The sequence below is a fragment of the Panthera onca genome, chromosome A1, assembly GCF_046562875.1.
Source record: "Panthera onca isolate mPanOnc1 chromosome A1, mPanOnc1 haplotype 2, whole genome shotgun sequence".
NCBI classification, from domain to species: domain Eukaryota; kingdom Metazoa; phylum Chordata; class Mammalia; order Carnivora; family Felidae; genus Panthera; species Panthera onca.
In genome coordinates, this window is record NC_138339.1 from 224,589,920 (window position 1) to 224,608,726 (window position 18,807).

An 18,807-nucleotide genomic window follows, 5' to 3' on the forward strand; every position below is an offset into this window, starting at 1 on the left:
TTACAGAAATAAATTTAGACTAACTGCACTTTAAGTAAAAGTTATTATGCATTTGGTGATCCAAAATATGTAATAATGTATTTTAGAACACACACACAATACAGCATACCATTTGAAGTCAGTTTTAAGATGTCTCTAGAACAGCAATTAGCAAAATGGGTTTGAGGAAGAGCATTAGAAGTTATAACAAAAGGAGTTGAAATTGCCCCAAATTTAAAAAATATATTTAAAACATATATTTATGACATCAATTGCTTTGTATTGGAGGTTTACTACTCAAGCAACAGTAACACTTGGAAAGCCTGCGGTTCATTGCACTATACATATGGCCAGAATGAATTTCTCAAAACATGTTATAATCAGAAAGTGTTATATGGTCACATATGGGAGGAATTCTGACTCTTCACTGACTGCAGGACTCTCAAGAAACAAGTTTTTTACAGTGTCTTCTAAAACTCCAGGTGTTTGCCCTTAACATCCTTCTTTGTGGAGCCTCTCCAGGGACCAGTGTTTGGGGGCACACAGTTTGGAAATCTCTTCCCCAGAGAACTGTAGGTTTATGATAGTAGTTGAAACCCTAGGTGTAGATAAGATGGCATATTAGTTTTTGAGGAATGCTGTTAACAAAATACTACAGAATATCTTTTTTAAAAAATGTTTATTTATTTTTGAGAGAGAGTGAGAGAGAGAGCAAGCAGGGGAGGGGCAGGGAGAGAGGGTGACAGAGAATGCTAAGCAGGCTCTGTGCTGCCAGTGCAGAGCCCGATGCTGGACTCCATCCCACCGTGAGATCACGACCTGAGTCAAAATCAAGAGTCAGACACCCAACTGACTGAGCCACACAGACAGCCCAACAAAGTACTACAGAGTATCTTAAACAGAAATGTAACGTCTCACAATCCTGAACATTAGAAGTCTGAGATCATGGTATAGTCAGGGGCAGCTCCCTCTGAAGGCTCTAAGGATCTGTTCCAGGCTTTTCTTCTAGCTACTAGTAGTTCCTTGGCTGGTTGCAAAACTCCAATCTTCCTATGAAGTTCTCCCTATGTCTATTCCTCTGTCCAGATTTTTCCTTCACACTTTCACTCATCACAATCAGTCCTACTGTTAACTCATGCTTCAGTTTACCTTTTTCAAATTTTGTAAGGAAAAGAAACCACTGCCATACAAAAGAAATGTTAGCAGTATTTCTTGAGGGGGCCTTACATTCTAATGAACTGTGAGCTGGAGATCCTGATACATATTTTGTAACATCTTCAAGTGAAACTAGTCTCTTCCTTCTGACTAACAATGGAATTCTCCAGGGCAAATATTTTATCATTTAAAAATATTCCATTTAGCTTTGTATTATTTATATTGCCTGCGTTATGTTCCAGCAATTTCAATAAGATTGTAAGTCTCTAGAGAGCAACAGTATGTTCCATGTCAATTTTATATCCTCAGTATTGCTTATCTTAGAGCTCAATGCAAAGTTACATAATCAATAGAAACTTAAGAAATTAAATTACTACTCTCCAAAGCGTAAACTTGTTACTGTCCCTAAAAACATCAATTCTTTCTTCTGTAACCTGCTTTTGTTTTCTTCTTCTCTTCTACCCTTTACATCCAAAACATTACTAAGTCTTGACAATTCCATCTCTATATGCCAACTAGCCTCTCTTCCCTTCCATTGTCATTAATGCTGATCTGTTTCAGACCCTTGGTAGCTTTGTCTGAACTGCTACAAGAATTTCCTTTATTTGCTTGACTGCCTTGCTTATTCTCTTGCCATCCCAAACTATTTCCCAAATTGCAACTGTACCGGGTCTCTCCCATTTGTCCCTTCAAATCTACTCTGTATCCTTATCCACATTGATCTGTCCCCCTGAAAGCTGAGGTATCTGGAATACATCAAAAAGAATTCTTGTCCTTTAGCTTCCCATTGGTTTTGGTTTATCTTCCCAATGAGAAATGCTGGTAGGAGTTCAAAGGGTAAAAGCAAAGTGAATCCAGGTTATTTATTGCCCCGATGTCTTTGATTCTATCAGGTGGCCCTCTTTACATACTTCTCTCTCCAAATTTTATTATTTAGAGTTGTAGACGGTAAAGCCCTGCCTCCAGCCACAGTTTCAAGGTCTAGTGGCTGTATTTCTTTGATTTCCATACTTTTGCAAACATCTTTTGTAGAATACCTTTATTAAACTCTTATCGAATTACCTGATTGGAATATGCCATCTGTTTCAGACCTGATGAACTAACTAAAAACAAAACAAAAATATGTCACTTACCTAACAAAATCTTAAAGTTTTTTCCATCGTTTAAGGATGAAATGTGGTACAACGGCATTCAAAGCCTTCCAAAATTTGGCCTAACCTTCCTCTCCCATTATAACCACATATATATTTTAAAGCCATATATTTTTATGCACTGTCCCCTTCTATTCCTTCTCTTTCTGGTGAAATGCTATTTATTTTTCAAGATCCAGTTAAAAATTCTCTCTTTCAATCAAGACTTCTCAATTGAAAGTATCTCTTATTTCTCTGTTCTTCTAGAATCTGTTGACTTATTAATGCTCTGCTTAAACTATTATATTAGTACTATGTTAAGTGATGGGCTACGTATTAACACTTTTGTGTGTTCATATGGAAATGTTCCTTTCTCTCTCTCTCTCTCTCTCTTTTTTTTTTTTTTTTTTTTTTTTTTGACCTCTGTATTAAGCACACCAAAAGAATATAGCTCTCTGTGAAGGCCAAAGTTTTTAGGAGGAAATGTGGCCTGAGCTGTGTGCTGTATACAGCTATAGTTTCTGCCAATCACACAAAAACCACTATGCCTCCAATCAAATAGCAATTTCCATGCTATTGAGCATTATCATAAAGCAATAATATTGAGAAAAAAATACAGATGACAGAGCTAAAATAGAGGGGCTTGTATGCAACTCTTGGTGAAATAAAAATGATCTCCGACAAACATAATTTTAAAATGATATCCTAATTTCAGTGAAGAGAAAGCTGGGGACATGAGCAAGGGTCACACATGGAACCAAGTTAGAATATTCTTCTATGCTTTGACTCATAACTCTGTGAATTAGGAAAGGAAGTCAAGAAACTCCCCTAAGAGAACCAAGGGATTTCCTCCTTGGTTATGCTGAGAATGTTGAATAAGTGTTAACTCAGTTTTTTCCCACTGCTAACATCCAAATTTATCTAAGTTTCTGGGTCCACAATCAAATTTGGGGCATATATATCAACAACTGAAAGATACTAACCCTTGAGGACCTAGTTTCTATCTTAGGATAAACTTAAACCCAGGTTAAGTTCAGCAAGTGATATAAGGTTCAATATTAAAAAAAAAAGTAATCAGCACTTAGAAGGGCTTACATTGTTTGGATATGAATGATGAAATTGGAGAATATCTGTTCTACACTAAATGATTAAAGCAAAGGCTTAGAGGCATTTGTGAGTTTGAATCTATATATACTGAACTCTAAAAAATACAAGAGACAAAAATAGCCCACCATACAGGTATTTGGGCTATAACATGAAATACATTTAGATATTTCAAAACAATGAGAGAATTGGCAAAATTTTTCACTTTTTTTTTCAAATTTGTTATATGTCTTTACATACCAAGTTGAAAAAGCATTACTTAAAACCCGCCCTGAATACAGCAGCATTTGCAGCCCCCATGCATTTAGTGCTTAGTTGGTATCTGACTTCTTAACCACATTTGCATGCAGAGGAAATACTCAACATGAAATGAAGGATGGTGGGACAAAAAGTAATAGCAATGTACTTGGAACATCAAGGCTCATCTAGAATTTCCCTTGAGTCAGGCATTTTCTTAAAGTAAGGGACAGACATGTAAGGCTGTGTGGGAATGTTGAGAGGACAAAGCCCAGACCAAGGCATGGTGGAAGAAAACATACATGCCAGGAGGGATCACCCTTGTTTTACCAACTCATGTCATTGCCATCTCTAATTTTGTGGAACTCTGTCTCGCCTTCCTGTGCATTTTGCTTCCCACAATTTCCACAGTTTCCATAACCCACAGCCCTTCCTTACTCCCCACCCAAGCCACTGCTGGCAGAACACATGATTAATCTGAAAGCAAACTCAGATTCTGAAATTAGAGGTAGCTCATTATGGAAGTGACTTTCTTTCTTTCTTTCTTTCTTTCTTTCTTTCTTTCTCTTTCTTCTTATTTTTTTTTAATAAACATATTCAACTAGAGGGTAAAAACTCCCTTTGAAATAATAAACTACATAAGATGCCCAGAAATCTAGGTCATTTCTTTGCATTTAGTGGGAGTTCAGTCAATTGTTAATTGGTGGTCATATCTATTTCTATGTTTTGGATTTAGAATCACGTTACTCAGAAAGCTGGATCATATCTCCCCCTTGTAAATACCTAATTGAAGCTTCAACTTGGAGGAGGAACTTTGTTTTTTAGAAAGGAATAAAAACGTGTTCTACTTTGAAAGTACATTAAAAAGTCAGTTTTATGAACATCTGTTATATTCATTTATCAAATATGTTTCTTGCAAGTTATTTTATACCATATTTTAAATCCACACATAATTGATGTAAACAGTGCCTTTCTTCTTGGTTTCTGTAGAGTATGAGTCACTGTACAGCTAACAGAGCAAGAACATCTACACCAGTGCTAGTGCTCTTATTGGAGCAGAAAGTCACTCCATTTTCAAGTTAAAAGAATATAGTAACCAGAGATACAAACTGTTTTGTTATTTACTTTTCCACTAATCCAAAAAAGTGGCTTTGTTTTATCAGAAAGGAATTCTGTATTCAATTTTGTGGTCAATTTTCTTTGTCTTTGTTTCCCTTAAAATATCATTACTTAGATATTGTGGTTATGAACAAACTAAAAGATATGTCCTCTTTGTTTTCAAAGTTACTACTAAAATATAAAAAGCATTAGAGTAACTTTAGAATTAAATGTATTTTCCATGAGCAATAACTTTGTGTTAATTGTCAAAATAAAATTGAATGACGGACACATAGTATTAAAAGTATACATGAATATCCTACTCTAACCATATAATTATATTAGAAAATCAGAAAGGCCAGTTTGAATTTCTTCTGCCACTTAACCTTGAGGAACTCCTTCAAACTACTTTTGATTACAGTCTAAGTCAACTATTATATTAAGTCCTTTTCATATTTCTTGAACATAAGAAAGGAAGAAACTTACTACCAATTCTGCTTATCACCACAGCCAGACTAAATAAGTGTTGCGTTAAAACTGTCAATTGTAAAAATATTAATTAATTAAAAATAAAAATAAATAAAAATGTCAGATGTAGGCTTGGAATTAGAGAACTACCAAATATAGAATGACTTAGTTACATCGAATAGAGTTACTGATGTAAGAGTCACAAAACGAAGACAGCACCATCAGGGTACAGAGCAGAGAGACCAGTCATGATGTCCAAGATAGAATGGTATAAACTTCTGAATCCCAAAATCTACACTGGGACTATGCAGATAGGAATGAAATATCTGAAAGAATAAAGTCTTCATCTAAAGTCCAGCTTCCAAGATATGAAGCCCAGCTTTATAAACATACATTCTTTTTAACATATGGTAAAGTTATTCAACACATAGGCAACTGTCAATATGTGTAAGCGACCACTTCATCTGGTCTTGTTTTAGCGCACCTACCTCTCAATATCAGAGTTTTGCAATACAGGTTGTGACTGCAGTGTGGTACAGTATCCTTACACACGAACACAGTTCTTTTTGATGACACTTAGCTCCCCAGACTAACCCAACCCTGCCCAAATGTATAATAGAAATCAGTGCTGTGGAACAAGGACAAAAGTCAGTTCTGAGACTCATGCAAGCAGGAGAGGAAAATGAGCAAGAAAGACAACACTGGCAAGTGTTCATATGAAGAAGAAAAGAAAGAAGAAAAACTATCTCCATACTCTTGACTGTGGTGTCATACACTGGGTACATGTTGCTCATGAAGTCATCTCAATAAATATTGAGTACTTGCTTTATGCCTGGTACTGTTGTAGGAGCTGAAGAAAGAATGGTGCACAAAAGAAAGACCCTGCTCACGTGGGCTTGACATCCTACTGGGATGACCTTCTGTGAGACACCAAACAATATTGCTTGGAGAAGGACCCCACTTGTGAGCTATACCAGGCACAGTCTGTGTTCACTCAAGATTAATGGGATGTGGCAAAAAAAGACAGACTGCTGGGCTGCTGGGGAAGTTGTCAAAATTATAAGGAGTAATATTTGGGCAATGAGAAAATGTTCTGGTATGAAATTTGAGTCCTTCCCATAGGCCCAATGCTAAAGGTTTTGTAAACTTCAAAACAGAATTGACCCATGAGACATAAAAAGTCATGGGGGAAGGGAAAGGTCATTAGCAAATCACTTAGGCACAGAGAGCATAATATTTCTTTTTGTTGGATAATAACCATTCTTAAAATTATTGTTAGTTAGTTATGATCTTGAAAAGTCCCTAAAGTATCCCTTATATGGAGTCAGACGTCATAAGTAGCGTGTATGAATGAAGTCCCTAGTGGTACCAAAGACAAAAAAAGAGTGAACTATGGAAGCATACTGCTGCTAAAGCCTTTCCGACATGCTTTTTAAGAACACTATTCTGACTAAATTTGGCCCAAAGGCTGCCAAATTACAACCTCTGCCATAGTATTACAAAAAACTAAGCTCTTCAAATTAAAAAAAAATAATCATTGTCATTATTTTGGTCACAGGAGTATTATTACTGCACACGTGTTATTTTGCCATCCAGTATCTGGTCACTTTTCCTTTCACAATCATAAGTCATTTTTCTTTATAGAAACCAATCCATCCCCTGTTTTCTGACCATGTGCTTTAAATAGGTTCCCTCCTTTCAGGAAGCGTTACAGCATTTCACCTGGCATAAGCAAATCAAAGCATTATAATTCTCCAGAAAGAGAGATTGGTTTTGTAATAAGTGCACGATCCAGTAAGAACAAATGACATGCAACCCCTTGTTATTTGTGGAAGATAATTTTTGTTTCTTATTCTGGATGTGAAAGTGAGACATTGTAAGGTCTGGAGCATGGTTTCTATTATCATGGGACCATGAAGGTAGAGACTCTCTGACAGCAGACCAAGGGAGAATGCCTTGGACATAGTGAATGAATACTAAACATTTATCGGACAAATGAATGAACAGCATTGCAGTTCGCAGATCTGGGTTGCCATGGCAACTTAACATCTATGGTACAATAGCCTAAATTCTGAAGTGAAAGGGATGATCTAGATCTGTGACATTTAAACTATTCAGAGGATGGTCAGTACTTATCCTCAGGGTGTGAGGAAGTATAACTAGAAACAGCCTCTCACCACTGGAAATTTTATTCAAGTTTTAGGTTTTATTTTGAATATAGACATTTTATTTTCATAAATTTTATTTTAATAATGTTAAAAAAATTCAACCAAGTAAATGTGAAGATCTAATTGGCTTTACCAAGTAACTCATGAATCAGGCAACATCCAATCCAGCAAGTAGATGGGAGCTCTGAGCAGATGTGCAAAATGGAAGGTTTTTTCTTCCTTTGGGGTTGAGGGCAGGGCATAGAGTGGGCCCGTATGACAGGTAATCTCATTGGTGCTAACTAGAAAATTCCATATTGACTGGCTTAAAATTCTACTCCAGGAGAGGTTAAAACTACAACTAAATCTTGTTTTGCTGACCTGGAACAAGTGACTCCGCTTTGGGCCTCCAGTTTTCTTTTTAACAATATAAAAATAATCTTCAAGTAAAAACTGTTGTTCCAAGAAGATGGCACATTTATTCTCTACCTTCAAGAAATCTCAAGGTTTCTTGAGAAAGAACATTGTCTTTGCCTTAGAAGTATTGAGAAATACAGGCACTAGAGTGTTTATAAAGAAATATCTACCAATTCAAAGTCTGATAATTTGTGTTTCGGAACACTTAACCTTCATGACACTCTATTAACAATTTATGAGTAAAGAAATAATATTATTGAGCTTTTCTGTATGTAATTCAAGTTAAGAAAACATTACCAAATAGGTATGCCTTGAGAATTCAACCAGGCCTTCTTTGAATCCCCTCCTTCTACTTCTCCTTATCACCACCATTCATAAACTCAACTACTTTTCCTCCTGTTCGACCATTAAAATTATAATATGAATTTAAAGATTGCTACTCAGCCAGTATGAATAAGCAGCCCTGACTCTCCTCATGATGTAAATATATGTACAGAGTGATTTGAGAGAGAGAGAGAGAGAGAGAGAGAGAGAGAGAGAGAGAATGCATGTGCGAGCAGGGGAGAGGCAGAGAGAGAGGGAAACAGAGAATCTGAATGGAACTGGCTCTATGCTGATAGCAGACAGCGCGAAACGGGGCTCAAAATCACAAACCATGAGATCATGTCATGACCTAAGCCAAAATCAGGCGCTCAGCCAACTGAGCCACCCAGGCACCCCTGAAGTGTTTTTTTTTTTAAAAAGATACATCTTTGAAGATTTCACAAGTCAATAGACTGTTTTGACCACCTTATTTCAACAAAAAAAAAAGTGAGGGAGGGTAATGTTAAATAAAGTTCTAACTCCCTGAGAGCTTTAGCTCAATGTGTCCAGCTCTGAGGAAGTGAAACTTCCTAAGTCCTGCCAGGACACAGTAATATCCAAAATCCTGAGGACATTCTGCTAACTTGAGGAGTAATTGTGGAAACAGCATGTTACGGAATTGAAAACTAATCCTGGATTTTCCAGTGCAATGTACATTTCCTGGAACATTCAACTCTCCCCAGGCAGAAGTCAGAATGTTTATAGCTTTCAGCCTCACTGTTTGTAAATGGAAAGCTGAGCTCAGAATTCATAATCACTGATTAAGCTGCTGTTTTTTATCCAATATTGGGGGTTGGGAGGACAGTGGGTTCTCTCATACTGAACCATAAACACATGTTTTGTTATGTGTAATAAATTCCCTAACATTGCACTTCTTTTGAAGGGAAGGATGAGGGGTGTAATAGAATACTTGAGCTAAAAACTAAAAGTCCATCTAGTTGGCATATCAATTTAAAATTTAAAAGAAATCCCTATAGGTAGTATACTGTATGTATTCCATGATTTTATTTTTCAGTGTTAACATAGAAGAATGATAAAGCTAGAAGAACTTTAGAGGTCACCTAATCCAATCCTTTCTTTACAAAAGAGAAAAATGAAAGCCATGGAAGCAAAGGGACTTACCCAGAGTCGCATAGATGGTGTCAATACAGAAAATAGACTGAATCCTCACTGCATAAATGATTGTATAGAACATACATTGATTCCATATGTTAACTGATGTGGAAATGCTGGGACTCCGAACTGATGGCCAAGAAAGAATTCTTAAGATGTGTCTGGTGCAAAAAGTGGTTTTATTAAAGCACGGGGACAGGACTGCCATGGCAGAAAGAGCGGCACTGAGGTCGTGAGGGGTGACTGATAATACATTTTCAAGTTGGGAAAGGGTTGGGGACAGTGTAAGTCTCTAAGGAATTTTGGAAGCAAGGTTTCCAGGACCTTGAGGGGGCTAGCTATTGTTAAGAAAAGGTCATTTATTACTGTCTATAAAACCTTAGTCATGAGACCCTTCAGATGTATTTTAGTGGGCCAAATGCTTGCTTGGAGGATAATTGCTAACATCCATTTGGGGGGTGGAGATGAAGGAATTTTCCAGAGGAATTTTTGTATGTACACTTACCGGATCCTGGAGGTCAGGATAATGTAGTAAGATTGCCTTTTTCCCTTAGCAAAGTGCCATAATCACGGCAGTAGCAAGGAAATTTAATTTTTCCTTTTGCCTATGTTTACCACATCATTACCTACGAATGAGTTAATGTCACATACAGATTATGACACACCATTTAAAATATACCTAAGCTGTATTTCTCACAGTCTTGATCATTATAAAAAGCCAAGAATTTAGCCATTACATTGATTTGAGACCTTGCTCACTGGATCTATTTTACCCCACCTCCTCTTGCCCATTAAGAAATGCTTTGGACTAAGACAGAAAGCTTAAAAAGTACTTGTTAGTAAGTCTGTCTTTGCTGAGTCAAGAATAAAAGGGTCAATTATGAGTTAGGAAAAAAAGTAGTGGGTGAGAGTGTAGCAGCAACATTTCCTAGTTTCTATATTTGATACTTTGACATTTGAGGCTTAAGGGAAACACAATAAATATGCCATCCCAAAATTAGGGTTAGGCTTAAGGGTTAGGGTTAAACCTCTTTGGCATAAAGATTACTTTAAGCTGATTATTTTTAAGAAACAGAGAACACAAGAAAATCTCTGAAAACCAGTGGAAATTACCCTTATGTAAAAGACATTTACATTTACAAGGGAAATCTCCATTTGTAAGGGTGTCTTTCTCTCTGTATCAGGAAGAGGAGAATGCCTATAACTCTAGAGGCTCATGAATGGAGAAGACACCTGACTTAAATCTGCATAGCAACTATACCCTTCTTTACTGTGTTTTGCCTGATAACCTCCCATAACTGGCTTCCCTCATCCCAACATCTTTTGTTTTTAGCTGGAGATGATATTTAAAGTGGTGACCTGAGCCATTTGGGTATTACTCCATTTTCCTAGGTACCTCCTATGTATACAGGAGGCATGCATGTTATCAAATGTTTGTTTTTTATCCTGTTAATTTGTCCTTTATCACAGAAGGGTCTCAAACAAGAACCTAGAGAGGTAAAGAAAGAATTAATTTTTTCTCCTCTACAGTGCCCCTCCTGGGGCCAGCCAATTCCTAGGGATAGTAAAGAACTGGCCTGCAAGTACATCTTCCCTATGTATACCAATCAATCTAGAGGCCACACCAAAACTCTCTCATACTCTGGGCCACTATTCTCCTGCCCTAATTATCCCAGAGCCAGGAAACAGAAAACTAATTGAAACCAACGCATGTTAATGTTGTACATTAACAAATGTTCTACCAATCTAGCCTAACGAAACTGGCTACTTGATTGGCTTATGAGCCTTTTTTGCAGAAGCTGACTGACCACCAATGAGACTAACTAAGATTGGAGCAAAATGGCAAGAATTCTTGCAGCTGTGCAGAAGGGACCAAGAGTGAACAAAAGAGTGAACATCTGTGATGACCCACCTGGCGATCTTTCCCCCATCATCATTCCTAGGCCACCATTTTCTGAACACATATCCTATGAAGAGGCATGATTCCTAAATGTACATGCTCATTCCTCCCTTTGTCCCTATATCTAATTATCCTACTCCATTCAGCCTTATCCCTTACCCTTAAATACACCAACCCAACCCTCAGGCAGGTGGATTTGAAAATTTTTCTACTGTCTTCTTGCTTGGTGCCCTGTAATAAAACCTTTTTCTCTGCCACAAAAGACACTGGTGTCAGTGTTTGAATTGCTGCATATTTGGGAACAGGTTCTTGTCTGGTAACACTAAGAATAGCTCCTACACCCCAGAGCCCACTGAAATTATTCAAACTAGCCAATCCAAATCTGCTTTCCCTGTCTTGCCCATTACTTTCTGCAGAAACCACAATAAAGGCTCTTTCCTACATTTTCCCCTTGGTCCTTCTGCCTCCTGACCAATCCTGGTGGATCCCCTATGTGTCCCTGTCTGGTGTGATGTGTCCCCTCCTCTTATGAATTGTGAGTAATAAACTCTTTCAAACAAAAACCTTCACTTGATCTGTTGGCCTCACCAAATATGAATAAGAATACTTACATTTTACAACACAGAGGTCGAAGGCCAGGAAGACTGAAGGTGTCAATATACAAGATAGATTTGAAGCAAGCAAGAAGAAACAAGAGATAAGCCACAAGAAGGGAGAATATGGCAAAGGCCTAGCACTTGAAGAACTCTGCAAACCCAGAATTCTGGTTGTAGTATAACTTTGGTGCCTTCCTGATAATATGAGAGGGTCGCCTTAAAATGACATATTAACAATTTCTTCTTGAACACACTGCTTAATAAATAATATGTGAGAACTTTAACATTTCTAGACAAGACTCACTAAGTAGTATTCCCATAATCAGTGGCCCAATTGTACTCCATCCCAGAATGCTAAAATAGCCTCTTAGCCATCTCCTGTTTTTCCTTCTCCATTCCTTAATCCAAACTCTTCTACTCTTTCTAAGCTGTAGTTAGTATATTCATAAACATCCTCCATATTTTTAAAATTTATTTCTCAATAACATTTTGAATCTTCACAGTTATATTTAAAGCTCTCCAAACAGTGTTTCCAGCCTAACCACCAGTCTTGACTTTCACTACTCCACTCTATTCTCTGTCATCTGGTTAACTTAAACCATCCATTGTTCCCAGAACATTCTCCCCATGCACTCAACCACTCCATTGTTAGAAAGACCATAAACTTTATTTTACAATATTAGCTTTAGAAACAAATACACCTGGGTCTGAACGCTTAGTTCCTCCAACAAACTGTGCTGTGATCTTGGAACTTTAAGTCTCTTTTTTTCTCATCCTGGAGGAATCAGAATGGGTTCCTTGGGGAATCACCAGAATAATACCCATGTTATGGAATTCCTAAACAGGTTAAGTGAAATAGTATGTATAAAGATTTCAGCACAATTTTTGTGTGAATTAATACTTGTTAATAGCAGATACTACATCATTATACCCCATAAAGTAGTGCTCCTCAGTTTTCAAAGGTAATATTCAAGAAGCTCTGACATATGTTATTATTATTATAACAGTGGACTTTTTAATATTTTTATTTGAGAGAGAGAGAGAGAGAGAGAGAGAATGAGCATGAGCAGGGGAGAGGAGCAGAGGCAGGGAGAGAGAGAAAATCCCAAGCAGGCTCGACGCTCAGGATCCCACAACCCTGGGATCATGATCTAAGCCAAAATTAACAGTCAGACTCTCAACCAACTGAGCCACCCAGATGCCCTGTCAAGAAGCTCTGACATATATTATAATTGATGCCATCTGTCAAAGGAAAAAATCAGATACAACAGAAGTAACTTGCTCAAGTTCATGCAATTAGGTCAGAATTACAAGTTTCTTCTCTGCTTCTTACTTTCACTCTTTCTTCTCTACGCTAAGCTGACTTAATGTCCATAAAGTCATTTAGTGAGGGGACTGGGACTCATTTATTTTATTTTATTTTATTTTTTTTTCAGAGTACTTGAGAATTTTTTAATTGAAACTAACTTCAATGAGTATTTGTTATGTGCCCAACACTGTTTTAAGAAATATATATATATATAAATTATATCATTTAAATACGATACTACCTCAGTAAGTTATATGTTATTTTCAGGTGAGGAAATGGAGAATCACAGAGATTAACCTGCTCATACCACACAGTATAATTGACAACCTCATAGCAATCTATGGCAAAGGTTGATGTACAACATTAGGTAAGCTGCAGTTCAAAATAGGCATGTCATTCATTTCTATTGAATTAAATTTTAGTTGACATCTGGAAAATATACCTTCCTACTCTGCTAAAGAGTGTAAAATGGTGACATATTCTGGAAAACTGGTGTGTGTGTGTGTGTGTGTGTGTGTGTGTGTGTATAGTATCTGAGTGTGCTATGTATATTTTAATAAGCATTCTAACTTTCAACAATAATAGAAATCCTCTGTGAGCAGGGGGAAGGGATGAGGGTACAGGCATAAGTACCAGGGGAAAGACTTTTCCAGCCTTCTTTGCAGCTAGCCATGACCCTGCGGGAAGTTCTGATCAATGAAATGTTAGAAGAAATGATGTAACTACATTCTGAGACATACTATAAAGGCAAGTCCAGGCCACTTCTTCTCCCTTTCCCCCATCCTACTTAAAGCATGGATGTGGTAGCTGGAGGTACAATTTAGACCAGGAGGGTGAAGATCGTTCCCTAGGAATGACATCGTGGAGATCTCAAAGTAGCCTGAGTCCCAGTTAGCTACTGAGACATCTTGACTGTACTGAACTCTGAATCCTAACTTCTCCTTAAACCGCTATTATTTTGGCTGTCTATGATATATAAGTGAATTAGCACAACACGGATTTCTTAATTATTTACTGACAAATCAAGCAAAGCTAAAGAAAAAAGGAAGAAACAATTGAAATTATTTTCAGGGACTGATGAGTTAAGTATCAAGCCATAGAAATATGGAACGTCACTGTGAGAGGGATATAAACACTAATCTAATCTTTCCACAGAGGTGATGCTCAAATTCACTCTCCAAACTGCAAAGTGAAGTCAAAGGAAAGCTATAAACAAATATGCTGTATTAGATGTGTCTAAAATAAAGTGTGAAGTTTTGAAAGTTGTGAGGGCCACATCTGTGAGTTAAGTAAGTACTCATTACTTAGGTGGAATATGCACAAGGCGCTGGTAGGAGCCTAAAACATGGCTCTGTATGAGATGCCACACGAGGGACAAAACTGCTCGGAGACACTGTTGAGGCCCAAAGGGGAACATTTACCAAAAGAAGATTATCATATGCTCACATAGACTTACCACTCAATGCTATATCTAATGTTTTTATTTTGTTCATCTAATTAAGAATACTTTGACTCAACTCTTAGGGACTTGGAAAAACACATTCTCCCATGTGTCCCTAAGCACACATCTTCAATGACTCGCTTCATGGGAAGCAGGACCAGATCACATGAGACTCATTTGGGTTTTTAAAATATGTGTATTGTAAGAGTTACATTTGCATGATTATACACACAAGTTGAGAGTGAGGTCACTGTTGCTGTACAAAGTGACATTGTGGTTTATTCTCATGTTTATGCCAAATGTTCAGAAGGAAAACAGAAAATTAAAGCTGCTGACATGCTGATTATGCCTTAGGTAGCAGGAAGTTCAACACCATGCTCCTCAGCAGTGTGACACAGCATCTGTCTAGAGGCCTGAGAAATTGTAGTATCTGGGCATTCTGCAAAGAGATTCTGAGAATAGTTGACATGTTACTCCCTTCTGTTCCTTAAGGGGCAGAGATGGGTAAGAAAAGATCAATCAGCCCATGAGCAACCAGAATCTTCCTGCTTGACTCCTGGATTCACCAGTCCCTCACCCCAGAGCATAGAGAGTTGCATTAGCCCTGTATCACCAAAGCAAGGCCTCACATCCATCTTCCTGAAAATATCCTCAAAAACCGATTATAAAAGGCCAACCTAAAAGACGCTCAAAAATCGGTTGAGAATTCAATTCTCTTCGTGTAACATAATTGCTTTCCCAACCATTTAACATATTTCTTCTCTTTTTTTAAAGATGTGATTCTTATGTTCCATTGAAGTAGAAATAAACTATTACAAAATGTATTTTTGTAAAAAGGGAAAAAAAGCAGGACTACTTAGAAAGTTTTGTTTGACTTGCATTCTCCATTCATCATGTGCCCACAAACAATGCTGTTATGATCTATCAAATGTATTTCACTTCTTGGGAAGGGCTAGAGTGGTTATGCCACAACTAACTAAAAATACAAGTATTCAATTGTACATCTCTATATTAATTGTATTTGTCACTTATTGTTTTAGTATTGTAAGGAAAGTATTAACATTTAAGCAAAATATAATTTTCTTATTTAATCAACACTCTTAATCTAATTATTTGGTTGGAGTTAAAGACCAGGTATTTTATAAAATCATAAAATATCATCTTCCTGATATTATTTGCTTATTATAAAGATGTATCAAGAAAAAACTTGTTATCATGTGTGGTGATATATATCAGACTTATTGCGGTGATCATTTTACAACATATACAAATATCAAATCATTATACTGAAACTAATATAATGTTATATGTCAATTATACCTCACTTTTCAAAAAAATTTTTAAATGTATGAAATGAAAGTCTAAAGAAGAAATAAAACTCATAATCCTGTCATAGAAGTTTCAACCAAAACCATATTCTGATATATTTTATAAGATATTAATATATCTTTATATTTAAAATTATATCATAAGAATTTTTCCCTGTTTAAGACATTTTCTGTTTTCCTTGATATTTTCTTTGCATTCTGTTCTGCTAATGGACTATATTTTATTTGGTTTTTAACTCTTAAGTTTCTTGGAAATCTTCTGGCTGTAGTGTTTAAAGATTCTTCTAAATATATTTCATTGTAGTGCTGCTCAAAACAAAGAACAAATGTAGCAAGGTGTGTGTGTTTAGATCTGTGATGACAGGCCCTGATTTCTGTAGGACACCCACACCATCAAGTTCAGAGGCACAAAAACTAACACATTTAAGTCCATCCTTGTGGCCCTAGTTCATGTTTGTGCACTCCAGGCTGTTCTTTTTAAAAAAAAAAAAAAAAAAAACAACCCAGCTCTACTGAAGTATAAGTTGTATTCAACAAAATTCACCAATTATAAGTGTACGATTCATTTTCAGTAAATTTACAGGATTGTGCATCTATCAGCATAGTCCAGTTTTACAATAATTCTAAATGGGCATTTTCTGAATGTGTCATATAAATGGCATCACACATTATATAGTCATTTGGATCTGACATCTTTCATCTAGCACAGTGGTTTTGAAGTTCATGTATGTTGTAGAATACATCAGTATTTTGTGTTTTTTTAATTATATGGATATATTACATTTTGTTTATACATTCGTGAGTTGATGGGCATTTGAAATACAATGATGAAAGGTCTGTTCAAGTCTTTTGCTCATTTTTTAAGTTAGGTTGTTTGTCTTACTATGATCAAGTGGTAAGATGCAAGTCCTTTATCACATACATAATTTGAAAATATTTTCTTCAGTCTATATCTGGAGTGTTTCTGGAAGCACAAAAATTTTTAATTTTTATGATATATAATTTATAATTTTTTTGTCTGCTTTTGGTCATTTCTAACTTTGTACTTAATCTAGGGCCATAAAGATTTTCTCCTATGTGATCATCCTAGAAGTTTTAGCTCTTACATATAGCCCTATAATCCATCATGAGTTATTTTTTATTTATGGTGTGAGGCATGAGTCTAAGTTCTTTTTTTTTTTCTTCAAATAGATGTCCAATTGTCCCAGAACCACTTGATAATTCTAACCTTTTCCCCGTTTAATTTCCTTGGCATTTCTGTTCCAGCCTGTTCTGGCTCTTTTTCTTTATATCAATCTTTGTTTCCCAAATGCCTGCACTAATAACATCAAACTCCAGCATCAGACAAGAAGACAAGTGTTGCAGAGACTGTTTAAGCACCTCCAAAAATTGCATGAGGTTAAAACACTTAATATAGACAGACAGACAGATAGATAGATAGATAGATGATAGATAGATAGATAGATAGATAGATAGATAGACTGTTTCTTGCTGGCTTTGCTTCTTTGATTGAACCCTAACTAATAATCAGGACTATTCTTACTGTACAATGCTTACTAATACAATCTGGAATTTTCAACTAAAATTTTTTGTGTGTTAGATGTTACTCAGCCATCAAAGATTTACCATTTGTATTGAGAGCTGTGAATATTCTTTAACTACTAGTTAAGCATACCTCTGTATTCAACTGGTTTCAATGTTCACATCTAAGTCCTTTAACTTTGCAAACCTCCAATTCTTGAGATGTTGAATCTACTCATCGCTTAATATGTATAAAGTGAGTTGTTTTATGCCACCCATGCCTGAAGATGTCCTTCTGTTGAATTTACCCATAAATGAAAATTTAATTGTGTATTAAATCTTTGGGTCAAGGAATGTTTTTGCTTCCATGGAAAACCATAAGGAAAGATATATGTTTATTTCCTTATTGTTTTGTCAATACATTATTAACACTCCTCTTTTTACTTTTCCCAGACATTTCTGATAATTTTTAATTAATACATTTTGAAAATGTTCTCTTGAGAGCATATGATTAGAATTGCTATGCTCCTGATAAATTAAAATGTTTGTCATTAGGTCGTGCGTCTCTATGTATCTTATCAGATTTAGTTTTCATTTACTTATTTCCAAGAAAATTTTTTGCATTTCTTACATCCCAACTTTTCAGTTATTTTTGTTTTAAATATGTTTCTTAATAATATCATATGACAAAAGTTTGCACTGTGTTTTATCTGTTAATTTTTGTCTTTTAATTGTGGAATTTAATCCATATATGTATATGTTGATTAAATAAGTTCTACCATCTTCTTGCTTGCTTTCTATTACCACTTTTTCTCTCCCTTTTTGTCCTTTCTTTCCAGGATTAACCAAGTTTTTTTCTTTGTTTTCTTCTTATTCCACTTTTTTTTTCCTTTTAGAAGATGGACAATTTGTTCTCTCTCTCTCTTTTTTTAAATTGGTAACCCTTGAACTTTTACCATGCATGTTTATTATTTAATGATTTCTACAGTTAATGTATTGATCCCACCCATGAACAACATAAACACCGTAGACCATGTTAACTCATTAAAGGAGGGATTGATGAGGCTCAAACATGGACAAAAACAATACAATCCTGAAACGCTCCTTCAAGGCACAGCATAATATCACATTCTCTGTGAAATACTGTATCAGTCTCCCCAAAAGTTGATCATTCCCTTGCTCTATTTCAGACACACATAATTGTTTTTTTGTGTATATGTATACGTTAGTATTATTTCCTTGAGGATGAGGAATCTATCACCTTTATATTTTTTAGTAGTACCTGACACCAGACTTAGCCTATGGTAGCACGCATTTAGCCTAGTGAATGGATTTTAAAAATTAACAATTTTATGTTCCTATGCATTTATGACTTTTTATTTTCTCATATTTCATGGAGATAACAAGTTTTATCAAAAATTACCCAGTGTGACCACTCATAAGAGAGAAAACCTTAACAAGCTTTAAATCAGAGTTCATATATTCTCTACATATGTGTTTC

At 36.0% G+C, this 18,807-nt stretch overlaps 1 long non-coding RNA gene across 1 annotated transcript in view; it reads right to left on the minus strand.

Annotated features, from left to right (window-relative positions):
* LOC132682161 (uncharacterized) overlaps positions 1–18,807 on the minus strand; it is a 238,183-nt gene that overhangs the window by 65,147 nt on the left and 154,229 nt on the right. The gene's annotated exons all lie outside the window — the stretch shown is intronic.